This window comes from Falco cherrug, chromosome 10 (genome assembly GCF_023634085.1).
Source record: "Falco cherrug isolate bFalChe1 chromosome 10, bFalChe1.pri, whole genome shotgun sequence".
NCBI classification, from domain to species: Eukaryota; Metazoa; Chordata; class Aves; order Falconiformes; family Falconidae; genus Falco; species Falco cherrug.
This window is the reverse complement of record NC_073706.1, coordinates 20,226,523-20,247,067: the sequence shown is the minus strand read 5'-3', so window position 1 is coordinate 20,247,067 and position 20,545 is coordinate 20,226,523. Positions and strand designations below refer to the sequence as shown.

General features: G+C 40.2%; 1 protein-coding gene across 7 annotated transcripts in view; it reads right to left on the bottom strand.

The window, feature by feature from the left end:
* SHANK2 (SH3 and multiple ankyrin repeat domains 2) overlaps positions 1 to 20,545 on the bottom strand; it is a 353,665-nt gene that overhangs the window by 332,873 nt on the left and 247 nt on the right. For 6 of the 7 annotated variants that reach the window (XM_055722497.1, XM_055722500.1, XM_055722502.1 and 3 more), the window contains exon 2: positions 11,318 to 11,448. The gene's annotated coding sequence lies outside the window, so the exon portion shown is untranslated. Of the gene's footprint in view, positions 1 to 11,317; positions 11,449 to 20,289; positions 20,527 to 20,545 lie in introns of those variants that run through there. The other variant, XM_055722495.1, reaches the window with a different exon arrangement.

Here is a 20,545-nt window from a genome sequence, read left to right as displayed (position 1 = left end):
TGTAAGCTTATGGAGACTCATATTACCAGGAAAGCCACAATGTATAAATAATAGCATAATTCCAAACAGCTTAAATTTGGAGTTTATGATCATGAAACAAAGACTAGCATCAATTCATTTTTGTTGCCTGTTCATAATAGAGGAGGAAAAAAAGTTCAGTTAAGGAAAGGAAAAAAAATCTCCTTCCTATGCTTATCTAAACATAAAATGTAAAATGGCAATATAATTAAAGTATTAAGTATTACTCCAAATTATTAGCAATCAGTGATGAAAGAAAAACGTGTCATCCTCAGTTCATGGCTCATAATATTTCACTTCCTAAATACTGCAAAATCCATGATAAATAATAAAACCTTTCCGAAAACATAGGAGGTACTCACCTTGCATGTAATTTTTTTATGTAACTCATCAGATTTGTTCAACTCAATGAAGTCAGTCTACTCTTTTGTTCTATGAGAAGGTGGACATCTTTGAAACTTAGATTCACAGCAAGATTTGTACCCATTTTCTACCTACACCTGTAACTGGATTTGGAGCTTTAACTCAAAGGACAACTTATTAATTGTATTTACCAAACAAAAGTGAGCTGCTTGTTTTTTAGACTTCAATACTTTCAAAGCATTATCAATGTTACCAGCTGTTAAGCAAAAAGAAAAAATATTTTCCAGAAATTAAATACATCTACAGATTATGATTACCTAAAAGGAAGAAACCACCTCAATCTACTCAAACTAGCAAAGTACTGTATTTGCCATGCTTTCAGCAGTCCAGATGGCTCCATTTTATTTACATGTACCATCTAAACAATCATTGCTGTGTTGTGTAAACACTTGTTACCATTGTGACAACAGGAAGGAGATTATCCCCCCCACTTATAAATCACAAATCACTGAGGGCAGCTGCAGCTTCTGTTTCTTTATCATTCTCTTAAAACAGGAATTTTAGTGAAAGATGGGAATTTATTAACTTTCCTGGCTGAGCTATGGTAAGCAAAAGGAGATGAAAGACAGGAGTAATGAAAGGCAGGCAAAACAGAGTTGTGGCTGACCTGTGCAAGGAGAGCCAACTTGCTCAGAAGTAAATTATTCAACTGCCAGGGCCTGCCTGCAACTCCAGTGGTGTGAACACACAGGTCAAGCCATTCCCATTTGGTTCAGTTTATTGGCAACACACTTAGGACAGGGTTGTTAGTATTTGGCAGGGATGGGTTAAAAATCTGGTTAAGAAAAACACATGCCATTATCAGAAGAAATAAACTAGTTTATATCCTACTAGCAGTATTTAAAGGAAACAGAAATGAAAGATAAAATGTAGCAATATATTTCAAATAACCTGTCATGGAAGATTAAACTGTTACGACTAAAAATACTGTGACAGTCATGTCAATAATAAAGAAAACGTGCTAATTTAAAATTTTGTTAAGGTTTAGCAGTCAATCACCATGCATATAACAAGCTACAAAGGTTAAGAGCTGCTGCCGCATGATCTCAAGAAATTCATCAGGTCTAATTAATCTGATGGTGCACAGTCTCTTCATGGAGAATGTTACAAGGAAAACAAACAAGAAAAAGCGATAACCACACAAAACTTAAAAATTATGCATGTTGCTTATCAAAATACAAGTTGTTCAGCTTATCCCAGATCACCAGGGATACATTTTTCTCATTCTCTTAACATGGTACAGAGAAATATGCCCTTTAAACAAGCAGCATGTGAGCCTTCCCTTACAGCAGATTTCAGGCAGACTCCTGGAGGGCATTTGCCTCCCCAAATGCAATCACTCAATTCAACAGGATCTGGGACCTAGCTTCTTAATCCAGTCTTCGTTTTACTTGTGAAATGTGGTGAGCTGGAAGGGAACCAGATGAAGAAATAAAACCACAAGAAAACACAAGCCTCATAACTTGCTATGAGCAGAGTTTACAATGAATGAGACTTAACAGAGTAAGTAGGTATAGCAAGTAACAAAACATTTCTGTGAATTTCTTGAGCTGCCTAAATGGGATTATCTCCATATACATCAGAGGGTGTCCAACAAGATTAAACTCATTTATTACAATATGTGTTTGTGTGCTTTAACACAGCAGATATGTAGAACAGAAGCAGATCTGTACCGACAATACATTGTCTTTTAAATGAATAATTTTACCCTAGGATTGGATTCTCTTCTTTCCCTTTTGAGGACAGATAGCAAACAAATAAGGTTCAATGAAACCAGAAGCACAACAGATGGAAGAATACAAAAGCTTTCCACAGCTTACAAATGTGTAAGTTTTTGTACATTTTGGATAGCAACATGCAAGCAATGTATTAAGATCACAGTCCCAGTTCAAAACAAGCAGGTATCAATTCTGAGTCTCATTAACAACGCACCATCCCCAGGGAAGTCACTGTTCCCAGACAAACACATCTTCCCTGATAAAGGAACGGGAGAAAGGAGAATAAAATTGATAGATGTACACAAATCTCAGTGGAGATCTCAAGTTAGACAAATAAAATTCATGACAATCAACAAAATTATGCAATGCTTATTTACTTTTGCTGAAAATACACTCAGATTTTCATGACAGAATAATTATAGCAGAAAAAGAAACCATTCAGAAGACAGTCTGTCATTTTATGTGAAGGACACTTCATAGAATCATTTAAGTTGGGAAAGACGTTTAAGATCATCAAGTCCAACCGTTAACCATGTCTCTAAGCACCACATCTATGCCTTTTTTGAACACTTCCAGGGATGATGATTCCACCACCTCCCTGGGCAGTCTTTTCCAATGCTTGACCACCCTTTCAGTGAAGTGCTTGACTCCAGCTGTCTCCAGTCGAGCACCTATGAGACACGGCTGCACTGTGCTGCCATTATGGATACTGAGACACAAGCTTTGGACTGGTGTTACCAGTGATGCACTGGTTTTATGCTCTGCAGTAAGGCTGTTTGTTGCACTGGCACTAAGTTCTGGCAGGCCACTTGTACCCATCTGTCTCCCCACTGCACAGCTGCACCTTCTTCACATGGATTGTGCAATTCCTATCCCAATGAGCCTTGCTCAGCTTTTTGCTAGTTATGTGCCTAGACAGACGTGGCTGTGTAGACCATGTATGATGACTCGGCACATTTATTATCCAAGTACTGAATTTAAGGTCTGCTGACTTGGGTTCTGTGGAGAAATAAAAAATACTGTCCCTTCTCTGAATCACCACAGAGGTATTTAGCACATTAGTGGAACTTCGTTTATTAATACCAACAAATCATCTGAGCCACGGATATAAAATCCTTGCTCATGCATTATATGTCAGTAAATGAAGTTACACAGACACCAACTTGTTTATTTGTTTGGATTTTCCAGTAAGGATCTACTGCACAGAATGTCAGCTGTTATTTCCATGGGGGATTTATTCAGCACTGTATCCTAAGTCATACTATGAATGTAATTTAGGGTCTTCAGTTTTTACAAACTTGGATCTGTCTACAATATAGAAAGTGTAAACACAATGGAAGAAAGCACATACATTTTTCCCTAACTTTCAAAGTTGGGGTCACACTGCCATGTGTTTCTTCTGTTCACAGCTTGTTCCCTTCCCTGCTCTTATCTGTCTATATACAGGTTAATTAGTCTTGTCCACATGACCTTTTTTGTTATCCACAAATTTGTTTGTTTAACCCTATAAATAATATGAAATAATATAATACTCCAAAAACTCATCCCCAAAAAATAAAGTACCAAAGAAGTCATATATATACCTATAAATAGACATTCAGCTACTGCAGATCACTAAAGCAGCTCTACAGATACGTAGATTTCTATTTGGAGAACTGACCTTCCATGCTGAAAAAATATATGTTAATATGTCCCAAAGTTGTATATGGGCAGGTAATCTGTGAAGTGAATTCAATATTCATATTCACAGCATAGTTGTAACCTCTGTTTGAGTGATCTTTACCCTGAGAAACGAAGTACTTTGATTCAAATGCAATCTCAGACAGAAACAACCCTTCTCTTCTTCCCCCTGAAAATACAAGGTGTATGTCTGTCAGGAATTAAGCAAAGCTAACGCTGCACTGTGTCACCCTGACCCAAGCTACAATTCTAAGGTACAGAACAGACTTTAAAAGAAAGAAAGAAAAAAATCTGGAACTGTAAAGATCCCATTTGCGCATGTGAAATAAAAAATACTCATTTGCTGAAAGATGTATATGGCTTCCATTAAGCACTTCTTTAATCTCCAGTTGATCAAGTATGCTTTTCTGGCTAAGTGGAAGAAATAAATAAAAGCAGGAAGGACAAAAAATAACTGTAAAAGCCACTACTGGCAATAATCCACAGAGTAAGATCTCAGCAGCCTGACCTCTCTGAGCTATCCTGAGGGGTTCCCAAGAGAGCTGTTCCTCCAAAGAACAGCTCTGGGTCCTATTTCCTACAGGGAAGGAATCACTAGTTGTCTGCAGAGCTTCATCAAATAGCAAAACTTACATCACTCTCTGAGTGTTTCCAGCTTAATGTTCAACAAGGTCTAGGACAAATCTGAAGGGAGGAAAAAAGCTGGCAACGGGAGAAAGTGATGACCGGGTAAGGAAATTGCAGATCGAATATGAAGTTGATAAATATGAAGTGACATGGGCAAAAACAGCTGTGCACATACAGCAACGGAAACCGAGCTAATTACTGACATTCAAGACAGTATTTTGCAAATGTCAGTTTTATGCGCTGCATTCACAAGAATAACTAGAATATTAAGAAAGAAATAAAGAACAAAATAAAAGTTATTAAGTCACATTATAAATACATGAAATGTAGGTCCTGGCCCTGTTCTTTCCCTGTCTTCATTTGCTTCCTCCCAGTCTTGAAAGGGCTAGGGTGAAACTAGAAAAGATACAGGAAGTCAGCCAAGAAAATAAATATATGAAACAGCTCGCATGCACAGAAAAAAAGCCACCTGTACTAGAATTTTTTAAGCCTGGTGAAAGTTTACTGAGAGATATGAGCCATTATGAGCGCCTGGAGAAAACAAGCAGAGTACTTCCTACCTCCTCTAACAAAAAGAGTAAGAAACAGCAAGTCAATCTCACAAGCCCAAAACACACCGTGAAGCTGAGGAACTCACTGCCACAGAATACCATTGGTCACCAAAGCTCAGCATGTGTTCAAAGCACAACTGAACACATTCCTGGAGAAAAACCCATCAAGGGCTCTGAAGATCACTGCCTCAGTGAGATTATGGGCCACAGCTTCAGCTGGGAGAGATACCATGAGCACTATGGCAAAACCATGAATGTAGCCTATCGTTAGTTACCTAGTCAAAATCTGTTTTGGTACTATATTAACAAGCCCACCTGCCATGGTCCAGTTTGACCATACCTTGCATCGCTCCCTGTCTCTCTCTATCCACCTCCCACCTCCACTTCACCTTCCTTGACAGCAGTGTGATGTGAGCAGATGCTATCTACACAGCATCTCGACTCCAACAAGTCGTATCAATATACTTTCTTATTGGTATTATGAACATTACAGCATTACCAATCACAGACAAATCAGAAAAAAATAATATGGCACTGAACAGAAGTACAGAGAACATTCTCTGTACATAAATTCTGCAGGACACTTGCATGGAAATTGCAGGTATGGAAATTATAACCATTTGATTATTAGTAGGAGACAGAAAACTGAATAAACGGTACTGAGGGGAAAACAATAAGGACCGTTTATAGCACTATTTTTCAGTTAAATCTCCAGTGGATAAATCACATTACTATCTTGCATGCCTCATTAGTACCAATAAATGCAAACACAATAGTAAGCAACCTGAATTAAGTACCATCACTAAGTGCAAACAGAATCAGTTATTAACGACCTATTAGCATCATAATTAGCAAATGGGATATTTATGCTCATTATCTATCATTCAATTTGAAAACAATATTTTTAATAGCTGAAAACACAACATTATCAGTAGAAGTCCCACCTGAAATGTAACATTTTCAATTAAGAGGTTACTGAGTTTCCCCATAACACTAAGGTTTCTTTTGGAGCTCCTAGATGCTTTGAAAACCTGCTATATAATAAGACATTATTCACAGAGAGAGGGAAAAAAAAATATCAGATTCTCTTCTCCCAATATAAAGCACAATTCCTAAGTGTCTTCCAACAACCATTGTGCTGGTAATGCTTTGTTGCCAGCATTGACTAAATTTCCTTACTGCAAGGAACTGACATCAATACACTTCCCAGTTCAACAGTATTCAGATGTAGTGGTCTGGGTTTACCCCAATCCTACTCACAGGGCATTAGCGGAAATCTTTTTGCTTTGTTCCAAGAAGTCTCTTACCCTTACTAGAAGTTTTGCCTCAGTAGTCACATGCTACAACACCCATACAGTACAACATCCACTGTGCAAAAATGTCCTTTCTCTAAACCAATCTACCAATTTCATCTAGAAATTCTAGTATTTAGCTCTCATGTTGCAGAACTCAACGAACAACAGTTACACACACTTAATCACCACCTTCATGATTTTGAAAACCTCAATTCTTTTGCACTCAGCCTTCTCCTTTCCAAACTTAAGCCACAGCTTCTTCATTCTCCCTTTGTGCCTTGTCCAGCTCCACTACATCCTTTCACCAGATGCAGATACACATAGTATTAAAGAATTATGCCACACTAGGTGTTAACGTAAGCAGAAAAATTATGCACCCATTCCTCTTCTCAGACCTTCTTGTTCATGCCTAATAAGATGTAGATCTCTGAAAATTAAAATAAGCATCCCTTAAAATTAGAACTTATATAACATAATACAGCAGGTATTGGCATGCAATCCATCCCTCCATGGCATAGCTGACATGCAGACATCTGAGACCCCGAGAAAACAAATCATGTACCAACCTGAGTTCACCAAGTAACTGTTCTGCACACAGGTTACACGGTTGAGCTTTAAATAAGCTGCCTGAAACACAATGCTAAGAGGCCAAAATGGGACATATTGCAGTATATTTGTCCTATTTGTAAAGTCTTTCTCTAAGCATCAGTCTTAGCCAATATAAACTTTTTAAAAAAACAAAAACAACTTTTACTCATATTGCTTAAGGCAATTTATATAGTGCAGTTAACATTACTGACATCCCTGAAGCCTTTTGTTGTTGAAGGATCACACAAGTTTACATGAATAATATAATTCGATGATTCAGATGAGACTCTTGGGTTTCGTCTATACTTATCTCAAACCACAAGCATATTTTTTTTCCTTATCATCTCAGACCTATATAATCTAATCCCCTATTACAACACCTATCACCTCTGTTAAATCTTCAAATAAAGGATACAGTTACAACGTATTTGAATCGCTGCTTAATAAAGGACAGCTGACGTTCATGACAGTCCCTATAACCAGGTCTAATGCAAGTGTCCTATAGCTACACACTACCCTTTCTCCTTGCATGGCTTATGTCAGAATAAGCCCTGACAGTTCAAAGGATGAGAATGTTTGACTTTCAGCTTCATCACTCTTTGGCTACTCTAGCTCCAGGATTGTTCTGCAAGGGAACCAGTCCTACTCCTTCCACCATGCCCAATTCCGAGTGATAGCTGCTCTGTATTTCTCTTTCCCATATTTGCCTGGCCTGAAGGCTTTTGCAGCCTCTGGTTTTAACTGCCTGTTAAATTTCTGTTGAGGAAAGAAGAAAACTTTTAACATAAACTCTGGTAGGTTATACTTCCCTGAGCACAAACCAATGACATTTACAACAGCAATCTCCAAGCAATTCTGGAATGCAATCCAATAAATAAGAAATGAAACACAGAGTAGTTAAGATTTTTTTCCTGGCAAGGGACAAAGTGGATGTGAATGCATTGGGTAAGACAAACTAAAAATCTAACTTGGGTGAGGGGTTTTTTGCCATAATAAAACTTCTAAAATCCTATTGAAACCTAACTTCTCAGCTTCTTTTCAGAGTATGCCAGTAGAACTAAAATAACATCCACTTTGGTAGAACTAAATAAAAGTCAGCAGAAGCTCTTCTTCTGCATGCTTCTCTGATACTGAGTTTAAATGTACTACACAAAAAGCTTGTGCCTTACTAATGCCTGATTTTGGGATTGCTGTCATTATTGTGGCTTGGGATGCAATAGAAAACAAAAAAAAAAAGGTTCCAAATGCACATAACTCTCAAATGCTTATATACAATTTTATTTCCACTGGTTTTGAGACACATTCTTTTTTATCCTTTTCAAGACATTAAAGACAATTGTTGTTAGGCCACCGCACTCTTTCCTCTTTACAGAAACCTAAGCGTTTTACAAAGGATGGACCACCTTAATGGCGGTGTTTAGGAGACCTCACTGAACAGTCCCGGGAGCAACACATTCCATCATGACCTAAGAAATCATTATGACCTTTGCAAAGGAAGAGAAGTACATGGAAAGGTAATTTCAAGCATTCCAGTGAGTTTTATATACTGCCAGATGTGACGATACCAAGTCTCTCCACCTACCTCTGAGCCGCTCCAGCCAGGGCATACAGACATTCTGTTGGCATTTATCTGACTAAACAACTGATCAATGCATCTAGAACATTTAACTAGTTTAGTGACTCTTCTGCAAGCATTATAATTCAGTAAGGTTGCCAGGAATTTGCCACTCTGTCCTTTTTAAGAAAGCCTGAATTAAAGGCATGTCCCCATTAGCAGCCAGTCCATTAATTAAATGATCTACATCCAGAAACTAGAGCAGGAATTTACACCCCTCCCAAACAGAGCTACATGTTCTTTTAGCAAAATGCTTTACATAAATGAACAAGTGATTTTGATCTTCCTCACACACAGGTGAATTAATGAAGAAATTCTGGAGAAACAATTAACTGATTATCATCAGTAGAAAAAACTTGTATGTAACATTCAGTGAATAAATTTCTTCAAGAAAAATAAATTCAATTACACTTTCTCAGCTTCATGAACTATTTACCAGCAAGCTTTTAGCTGACCACTTGAGACAGATCGAATACTAGGCAAATTAGGGCCAAACAGACTTCAAGGTGGTGTTTACTGCACTCTCTGCCCCTAAGCAAGATAAAATACACCTACGGATATGCCAAGAGGTCTCTCTTACTTGTTCTTACAAGTGTTCAGTGACAGAGACTCTACAAGCTCCTAAGTCTGAAATGAAAATAAGCATTAACCAAATAACCCTGACACACCAGCAGAGTACAAGGTGTGGGGCATTCACTGTGGCAGCCTCTCAGACTTTTTCACATGGCAGAGTATCAAGTATACAAGACAGCCATGAAGCAAAAATGTACAAAATGGAGCTTTTTTCCTGCAGACAATATTTATTGTTACCCAATAAACTCACTTCAGTGGTTAGGTTTTTCTAAATGCATGATATCATTCAAGTATTTCATACATACTTACTAATTTTGAAAGAACATTAGTATGGTTTAAGCTGACAAAACTATGCCCATATTTTATTACAGCAGGGTTGTATATATTGATTACTTTCTCCAGCTCTACTGCTGTTTTGGGTTTTTTTTTACATTCGATCTTTAAATTACATTTCAACCAGACAGCTTTCAAGGCAAAATCAATGCTCTGTATGGTACATAGCAGGACAAAATGCCACCTGTTCAACACCTCTAGTGCTACTGGATCACAAACATGCTTGTATATATTTGCAGCTATCAATGCAACATTTGTGTACAGTTTGTGAGAAACTGATAAAATTAATCTGTGGGTGAAGCACACAGACTGAACACACTGAAATGCAAGATGTTTAGGAAATCAGGAACCTGCGCATCAGACAGAGCTGCCCAAGGGGACCCAAGCTCTCCCACTGATGTGATTCCATAGACTCAGTGGAAAGCAGGTCTAAAGCAGGAATTAAATTCAATTCTGTTCATTTTCATGTTGAGCTTTATTTTCTTGTTGTTTTGCACCTGTGAATCTGATTCTACAATTGCAGAATTTCTTTATCATTCAAGGAAAGATGTAATATTCACATGGAAATCTGAAGTCCTTATCTCTTAACCAACTGGCATATAAATAAAGGTCTACAAAACAAGTAAACTTGTTCACTCCTCTGGTCACCAATTGACTAGATGCCTTTCAGAAATTACATATTCAGAAGTTTGTTTATGTGATGCTTCTCACTCCACAAACTTTTCATAGTATTACAATTTCTATTCACTTACTGAGATATGAGGCAAGGTCAGGGGTGGGGGGAGAGAGAGAGAGATTAAAAAGTAGTTTTCAAAGTGAGAGCTGACAGGACTGGAGGGAAGCTGAAATACTGAACAGTAATTTCATAAACATTTCAACTGTAGCCAAATGCTAAAAAGGCTGGGGTGGGGGGGAACACAACACACACAAACCCAACAACAATTGCAACAACACTGTGGAGCAAGGTTTGCGTTAACGATTACACTGATATGCAATATAAATTATGAAAGGCCATTTAATTAGACTAGACCTCACGGTACCATCTTAACACTCCCAGATGATCAGTAAGGAAACGTTGGTATCTGAGGGCTCAGTAAGGTATTATTTTTAGTTTAGGGTAAAATTTATAGAACTTTAGGTATCAATAAATATGAATATCATTAATATACTGCTACACATGTTGTTTTGTACTACGCAACATTCTGTCACTGAACAAAAATAGTAAGCATGAACAAACTACAAAAAAAGTCAACATTTTTAGCATTTTCTGCTAAAAGCGTATTATCGAGACCTGGGAACATCACTAAACTGCTACACTCAGCATAACTGGCATTTTTTTTTTTTTGTCCTATCTAATTTGGCAAGTAAGGGAGCTTTGCAAAAAGGAAAGCAAAGAGTAGTTTGATGAGTTTAATTTAATGGTGGTTTACACCATATTTTTCTTCTGTGATGTTTTTTCACCACACAGAAAAATGTTAGGTTCTGATCAGTTTTGCAGGTGGTGCTCGCAATATTTGCAAAGCATAGATAACACCTCAACTACAGGCTGGCAAACTGGCAGACATCAGACAACAACCCAAAAAGATCATATGCACCAACTATCAACAGCAGTGGGAATCGTAGGAGGCTTTGAAACTAAGGTGAGACTGTAGGAGATAGAAGGCTGCCTTTCCATCATCAGCCCTCATCCCTCACACAATTGTAACTACAGAGAGGACAACAACAGGGGGATCTCAGATTTACAGCCAAGGGAAAGAAAACAGAGGGAAAAAAACAGCAACAGCACCCACAGGTGCGAGACACCTTCTTGGGGTGAAAGGCCAATAGGGATATTCAGCTGACCTTGACATCGCTCTTCCGTCACGTGAGAAGCCTCTCCCTCCCAAATAACTTTACCTCACATTCAGGAGCAGAGTCGTACATATGGCGGTTGGTGCCCACGAAGGCGAGCCTACAGGCCGCTTCTCTGTCCTGCTGGGTTTGTGCTTTCCAATGGGGAGCGAATGGATCAAGTGGATGTAACAGAGCTGAAAGTGAGAAACGAGAAAGTATTAAATTTCTGTGGGCTGTTGATTTCCCAAGCAGGTCTCAGGCCCATTTTAGAGAGAAGACGATGGTGAGCGGAGCAGCCAGCCTCCTACCCGGAAGCTCCTCAGATCCTCCCTTCTCAAGCCAGAGAGTTACTGAAGCACAAATGCAGATTTTTATGGGATACAGGAGCCAGGTCTGCCAACCCTGCCAAGCAGCCATCCCTGCAAGCTCTGATGGGAAAGATAAACTCACCTTGCAGAGATGGCTGAGCTACATGAAAAGAAGAGCCCTCCAGAAGGACCATTTCTCCATTCACCATTGTAGGCAGTCTAAACCACTAATTAAATGCATTTTAAAGCAGTAAAGCCCTGTAAGCCATTCAGTTTAGGCTACAATTTTGCCTTCGTTTCTGGCCCTACTTCATTATGATAGCAGGCAGTGAAAAAAAAACAAAAAGGCTGTCTCTTTGCTTGAGTCCTCATCTAGATACTCCCTGTCAGGAACCCACAGCTGACATATCTTGCTGATCCTAATATGAATTACATGCTTATAAACTGCAATTGCCTGCAGTAGACAGGTAGACAAGCCTTGTCTTCCAAAAAGCATCGCCATTTCATTTTAAACTTTTTAACTTTTTCAGGTCTAATCAGCACAACAGCATAACAGTACATAATAAGAGAGGGGCAATGACTGAGCCAAATTAAGGTCTTTGGGCACACATCAACTTCTGTTGCTCCCACAGAAATTCCAGCTTCTGGGAGTTAATACAAGACATTTGTACTGAGAAACATATAAAATAACCAAAGATAAAGTTAAAAAAAAAAAAAAAAAAAAAACTAATTGGCCAGCAATCACTTTTCTTTCTTATTACTCCTAGGAAGAGACAACAGACAACAAAGGACTTGTGACTATCAGTAGTAGGAAAGGTTGCCATCTTCTTGCTTATGTTTTTCAGGTTATAATATGCTTCAGAAAACCCTATCTTAATATTTCCTGGAGAAGACAGAAATTGTACAGTCCACTGCACTGATGGTAGGCTCATTCTGCAGACTTATTAAAGTAATGCATACTAACAAAACTAATAACAATATACTACACCAAAGTCATGTCCTATGAGAATACTGTCTAATTGGATAGATATCATTTAAGAGAAACATAATGTTTCATACAGGTACAATCATTTACAGTGTACTTAAAAATCTATTTTCAGAAATAATAGCTACAGATATGTATACACGCTACACTAAATTAATGGGCCAAATTACTAAGCTTGCTACAGAATTCTGTAAGGGGAACCTAATTGGAAAGTAGCTGGTCTAAAAGAGCTAGTGGAAGATTTCCACAGGTCAGTTACCTGTCAGTTTAAAATTTACTCTTACTGCTGACATCAAAGCTGTAAGGACATGTCCTGGGAGTAATATGAATGCTGGCAAGCGGCACAAGTTTTATTATACTCCATTTTTCATCAGATCAGGTCTTTTGAAAGGCCCTCTCCAGAGAGGGGGCAAGCAGTAGTGGCAGGCGTCTGATTCCTCCTCCCTATCTGTGGCATGGCAGTGGGGCACAACTTGGGTGGAAACCCCTCCAGTTTCATAACTTCATAAGGGGCGTTATATGGTGGAAAAACTCAGTGTACTCTTTTGGATTAACTGAACAAAAATCTCCGTATTTTACAGTGGTCAGTAAAACATTTGAAAATGGTGGGAAAATGGGAAAACATTAATACACAACAATTTTAACCAAATTGCAACTGTTAACCAAAATGCAACATGGTTTCCAGAGACGCACCCTATTCACATCACTCTCCCCCACTGGAAAAGCTGCCTTCAAAATACATATATGAAGAACATCAACATAATTCACTAACAGCCTACTGCGCAACACAGTTTCTGCAATCAGCCCTCCTTTTAAAATAGGTTGATGGGATCTGAGCACATGCTTTTCTCATTACAAAAGCATCTTTTTGTACCCAGAAAAGTCTTATCTCAAATTCTTTAATTATATGCCTAGTTTAATTGTAGCCTACATTTTGCTTAAGAATTAGATTGGAGCCAGTATATAATGCACTGTAAGTGGCACCTTAAGCTACCAAGACAACTGGTCCAGATTTCTTACCAAAAAAAAATCTGACAGGAGACATTTAAAATGTTTCCCAAAAAGGGGCGAGTAACTTTGAGTCTTCTACACCCAAGTCAACATCATAGACTTTCAGCTGCAAAACTAACTGCCACTTTTACAGCTTAATGAAGAAACTGAACACCAGTTCAATTAGAAATGCAGAAAGCCAAAAAGTGTGTAAGTAGTAAAGCGAAATTTGGGAAAGAAGTTTACATTTCTTACACGGTGGGAAACAGAGATGTTAGTTTTCACCAGCAACAGACATTCTTTTACCAGCAGGATTAAATACATGGCATTTTAAGGACCTTTTTCACTTCTCTTGTTGCCTTTTCCACTGATTATTTTTACCTACACGTCTCACATTAAGGTCAGCAAACACTTTCTCCCTGGTTATGATTAACATAATGCAACAGCTTAACTGTGGTAGGCTTCACTCTGCATCATTTTCCTCCATCTCTACCTCTCTCCTTCTTTATATCTGTCATGTTTGCTTCTTTTCATCACCTACCCTTTTTCCCCCCTCAGTACTCTTAACTGGGCTTCATTCCACCTTGTACAACCCATCAGTGACCATCAGCATTATAAATTACCCAGATACAGATCTCCCTACCTGAGACTTAACAATGTAAAAGGATGATCAGCAGAAGTCACAAACTATTCAAGATACACAGCCTCTTCTCACATCCCTATGTAAAAGTCATGACAGTGGAACAGCTGGGTGATTTAAAGTATTTATATTGCAGTGTTAACAAACATTAAAGGAGGAATATCTTGATAATCAGATTGAGGAATGTTGAACATATTCTCTGTTCTACTCTGGTGACTAAACTTTAAACTTAAAGCTTAAACGGCTGGTTCCACAGCTTCACAGTCTCAGTGCTAAAAATAAGAATACCACTTAACTGTTTTTCTGAGGTTCACTTTCAAAATTTACTCAGAGTAAATATTGTCTGTTTGCAATTGAAAGGATGTTAGTCCCAGAACTGTATTTCCATAATGACTGCATCCTCATTACAATTCTCAAATTTTGTCAAGTACTCACTCTGCTGATATTTTGTCAGCAAAGTTTAATTAAACAAAAAGCATGCATACACTATGATTCTGAAATTGCAGCAACGAACTGGTGTACATGGCTAAGCATAACAGTGTTACCAAACCCTAAATCAGAGACATTTACAATCCAAACATAGGAATAAAATGGTTTAAATCAATTATATAAGACAACCCCTTCTACATGAAAGTGCAATAACAAATTTCAGAAAAGTAATGCCACAGGTCTTGAATACTACGGCTACAGCTTTACTAATAAACAAAACTGCACAGAGATTGTTTACATGGCTTAATTGCCTGCACTCTCACTAGCATGTTTTTTGCCTGCTCACCCTGGGATCCCAGAGAGCAAGTGAACAGTCAAAGCTTGGGCACTCGGAAACCCCAGGCTCCATCCCCAACTGACAGTCTGGTCACTGCCACGCCATTTTGGAAAGGAAGTGAGCTCAGGTGCATGGGAGAGAGCTGTGCTGCACCATTTGGCCTCAGGGATGGAGAACAGCCACTGGCCTAATTTATTTAATTGTAAAGGCACAGTCTCTGGTGCCTCCAAGAAGGTGTTGGCACAATACTTACTACATCACTCAGCATTCCCTCATTAAGCATATATTGCTCAACCATGCACATTTATCAAGATCCTCCCAGCACACTCACACTGCTGAGCACAATGCACATTTCCTCATACACTGCAACAGACCCCTACACACAAGAAAAATACATGCTCAGGAGTGAACATGGGTGCACTGCTCTCCCATGCTCCTTTCCATCAAAAAGACAGAGTAGCCTAGTTGGTTTCTAAAAACTTCATTGGTTTCCAAAAAAAGTGGTTGACGGGGGTTTTTTTTAAGTGAAAAGATCATATACTATTTACTTCTAATACAGAAATTTATTAGAAACAATGTTGAACGTGAAACACAGCTACCACATCTTAGGCATCAGGCAGAACCATATGCTAAATGTGTCACACCAAAAAAAAATTGAAATACTTTTTCAAATATAACCTGAACTTAAATCTGACCCACAGCTTGCCTTATGTTTTATCTCACCATTTAGAAGTAAGTCTTTATTTGTATCAACAGAAACATTGTACAGGTTTCTCCTCTTTCCTGAAAGAAAAGACTTGTTAAAGCTGCTGTATGGAATCATCAATAACAGTGGCACTTTCTGTTTGCTCTAAGAGGTCCAAAACGTGCATTTGTAACCAACAGTATAACACACTCCAGCAGCACACAGTATTTGCTGTACTGCTGATAGTCCTGTTTTCAAAGACTGAGTGCTTACAGATAGGGATAGCCCTTATACGCTGTGGCATCTGATCCAAAGTAACTCTGTGCTGGCTTACAGACTCACTGACTTGAAGGCAGCCTATTAAAACAAGACCAGAGTTCTGAGCAAATGATGCACATCAAGGGCTCAGTTCAGACCCTAGGTTTTTAACATGAATTAAATCTCATCTGCGTATTCTTAAAAGATAGAAAGACGGTGTCAAATTCATGTACTCAGCATCTCTGAGATGTCAGTGACAATCATCTCCACAACCAAGTGAGAACCCAAGAATTTTTACTATCAGCATCTCTGACATCAAGCAAAACCACTTGTGTCAACTGCTGGCAAAGCGCCTGCATCATATCCTTGTCTACTGATTGCTCCATACAGAGGCTCACAGCCTGATCTTCCAGTTTATACACAAAGCTTTGTGCTAGGGAAACTGAAATCCAAGGTCAGCTACACTGCTGCCCTAGCTCCAATGGCACTATTTTCTCATGGTTTCCCTGTATTCCCCAAAATCTGCAAGTTTCTGTCCACAGGCGTACTTACTTTCCCTGAAACTTCTGGAATGGGTTAGATGCTGTGTTCATAAATGATCACGAGATCAGTGCTGGCAAGCTGAGCATAAGTATATACCATGATAAGCCTGTTCATTTTTAAATAAAAAAGCAATGACGCTTTTTATGAAGACTGAAGAGAGAAACTGGTTAGAAAAATCACCATCATCATATTTTTAAATTACCGTTCTTCCCAGGCTGAACTGAAAAATGCAGACAGTAAACAGCAGTGCTGAAAGTAGTTTATATTTTCAGAATTCTTCGTTTACGAATTCCAGGTGCTACTTCTCAGGCAGACAGGAAAATTAGATTCCAAAACACACTGATTTTAGTATGACAGTGTTTTTCTGAAGTTAATCACATGCAAATCATTATGCGAGTATTTACATTTTTGATTAGGACAAGATTGAGACGTTAGAAAATAGAGCAATGATCCTCCTGTAGGTTTCAGCAAAGATGTTTCAGATATGCAAGAGGCATGAATAACTAACATAGAAGAAATAAGCAAAGGTCAAAAAAAAGTATTAAAAGGCTGAAGATAAATACCTTGTCTTTACTATCCTTACCAAAGAGTTCACACTATCTAGGGTGCATGCTTTTTTAATTAATGGAAAACTAGTTTGATGTGAAGGCCTACATCACACTGGGACTCTGAGGGGCTTCTCTTGAAACTCAGTCTGTTACACAGCTAACACCCATCCAACACCCCAACATAATAGCAGCAGCAGTGAAACTGAAGTCTGCCAATGAAACTTAAGAAAGAAATTTGATCAAGCCATTGGAGTCTCTTGCATAATTAACCTTCTCTTCTTCAGACCACTCTTAGTTGATCTGGAGAAGAAGCACCACACCTCCCAGCCCTCCACTCTCCTCACATCCCAGATAGCCTACAGACACCTTACCTGAGGCACATCCTAAAGGGCTCTAAATCCACAGAACCACCCACACCAGGAACACAGTGTGAGAAGTACTATTTCCCAGATGTGAACTACTCAGACAGTGCTGTGGCTGCCAGCTGCAAGCAGCCCGCAGCAAGAAAGAGCTAGGGCTATTTCTGAGTGGGGGATCTAAGATCTAACCCCACGTTGTATAAACCCAGATAGATCTAGGATCTAATCCAGGGGTTACAGCATCTGAGAAATTTGTAAAATAAAAGGAATACAGAAAGCTTGAATAATCTCAGCTGTGAGACACATAAGCACAAATGTGGTAAAAAAAAAAAAAAAAAGAGAAAAGCTGGGACAGAGGCAGAGGGTAATCAACCTGAAGAAATTAAAAAGCATTTTTTTGGGACCTAACAGCAGGAGAAAGCATGAGTACTGTGGCATAAAGCAAAGGCTATCAAAACACCAAGTCAGAACTGATGCAAAGAATTTGTCAGATGGCCCTGACTCTCAGCTGTATCTTCATGGGCTTTGAATTCTAGTTTACAGCAAAACACCTGGAAAACGTGTGCAGGAATTTGGCCAGTCTTTAAGACTGGCTACCTAAATTCAGCTGCTACTTTTTTTCAGCTTAATCCTTCTAAACCCTCAGACCAGCTGTGGCTAGAGAAGAAATCCCAAAGCTGCACTGTAGTTTGAAGGTGCTGCAGAAAACCCTTGCAAATGCCTAGATGGTCCTTATACCTAATAATACGCAAGATTATATGTGCCATCAAATTTGGGAGTGGGAAGAGTGTTGCCCATATTCAGCAAAGGCCTTTTGAGGCCATTTTGACTCTTTCTGCAAGATCATAAAGATCAGGAGTGCTTCTCCTAACTGGGATCCAGCTAACCTGCTCATCCCCTCCTGCCACTGCAAGGAACTGAGCACTGACATCACCTCTGTTTCCCTACACTCTGTGGTTTGTGCTCTCATTTGATTTCAGGGATGTTAATATATTTGGCTTAACTGGAGTCGTTGGATTTTTAATACAGAAGATATGGGTAAAGCTATATGACATCCAGGAGGACCGCTAGGACTTCGGTACCTTTGGAGCTATAAAATGCATACAGGTGTCTGTTTAAAACTCACTATGTTTCAGAGATTATGAGGACCTACTAGCTTCCACTCACATCCATACCCAAGCCTGAAAACTGTTACAGCGGTGTCCAGCAATGCATTGAAAAATTTAACAGCAAGTACTCCAGAGTTCTGCAACTTTTAGACAGCACAGAAACCTGGAAGGGGTGGATCTATACTTTAACCCATTTTCTTGCTGTCTCCTATTACACGCAAGCCAGTGGATGTGGAAGTGCTCCCAGTCTCTCACTGCAGACAGGAGGTGGGGCGTTCATCAGTGCCTCAGTGGGCCTGAAGACCATGCTCCTGGCAGACTAGGCAACAGCCACAGCTGCTTCATCTACATACTCCCTCAGGTGTAACAATGCTATGCACTATTCTCTATTATTTGTTCCACAATGACAAGCAGATTAAGGCCATGCTGTGCTAGATAATACAAATTTATTAGAGGAGGAACTTGAGACTAGAAGGATGACATTGTTTATTGATTCTCATTCTTCACAATCATAGGCAATTAGGTAATCACAAGTCCAACTCAGACAGGTCCACAGGAAATCTAATCCACTCACCAACACACAACAGGTTTTAAAATAACATTCTGTACCAATAAAATAACGTAGCATACCATAAAAACATAAATGCCTAAAGACATAGCTACAGTCCTCAGAAGAAAGTGGGAAAGATTAAAAGTATTGTAACTTCTACCGCGAAGTACTCCTTCAAATAAAACACAAAAAGAAAAGCTGCAAAAAGGCCTACCACTAATTATATATTTATTCACAAGAGAGATGAGGTACTGTAAAACCTACATTAAAGTCTCACACTGCTGAATTGCATTTCAGCCTAGTTACCTCCCAAGACTTTGATTGTTTTAATGTGCTGTTGTGTTTTTAAAGGAGAGCCATGTTCTTTCACAGTTAAGTCACAACCTTGATCCACAAACAGCTTTAAACAAAGGTAGCATTTATTTTTGAGGACTTTTTTTTTTCCCTGACAAAGACTCCCTTCAGCAAGGCAGGTTATTCCGAGAGAAGTTAAACAGAGCAGTGACCACAGGAAAGAAGAAAAGGAAGATCTAAAAAAAGGAAAGGATGTAAAAACATGCAGAATAATAAATTCACAGGTTTTGTTACTTGCAGGGAAGTTTTGTGGCTTCTCTATTAAAAGAGCAGGGCCTACTTACACAGGTGTTTCAGACTAAGCACGCCAACAGCCCAGCAGCAGCTGACTGAATTTCCCACTGCTTTTACTATTCCACTGAGCCCTCACAGAGCACTTTCCTGCTACTCACACTCCGATCGCTTTCCCCTCTCCTACCTCATCCTGCCACTCACAGAATCATACAAACAGGACAAGGGAAGGTCACTCTGCTGCGAGCGAGGATTTAGCACTGCTTATGGGTGCACTTGTACCCCCACCGTCCACCAGCCCCCCCACTATATGAGAGCCAGGGGTCTGCCGGTACCTGGCCTGTCCATCCCACTCCTCACCCTCCACTTCGCCACCTCCTCACGGCCACGCACCCCCCTCACCCCCACCGCCTCACGGCCACGCGCCCCCCCGTCACTCCCGCCGCCTCACGGCCACGCACCCCCCCCCTCACTCCCGCCGCCTCACGGCCACGCATCCCCTCTCACGGCCACGCACCCCCCTCACGCCCACTGCCTCACGGCCACGCGCCCCCCCCCCCACCCCCACCGCCTCACGGCCACGCGCCCCCCCCCCTCACCCCCACCGTCTCGCGGCCACGCATCCCCCCTCACCGCCACGCACCCCCCCCCTCACCCCCACCGCCTCACGGCCACGCGCCCCCTCACAGCCACCCTCAACAGCCCTAACCGTGCCGCTTCGCCGCTCCCATCCCCAGCTAGCAACGAGGACAGGAAGGCGCCTTCCAGCCAAGCGGCATCTCCCGCCCCTGCCCGCCGCCGTCCCCGGGGGCCAGGCTGTGCTGCCCGCCCCGACAAGCTAGCGAAACTCCGCCGCCAAAGTCCAGGGGCTAACAGGGAGCCCGCCTCCACACAGCTCAGCCTCACGGGGTTCCGGGGGGGGGTCCTTGCCGAAGCCTCCCCCGTCCCGTCCTCCCTCGTTTCAC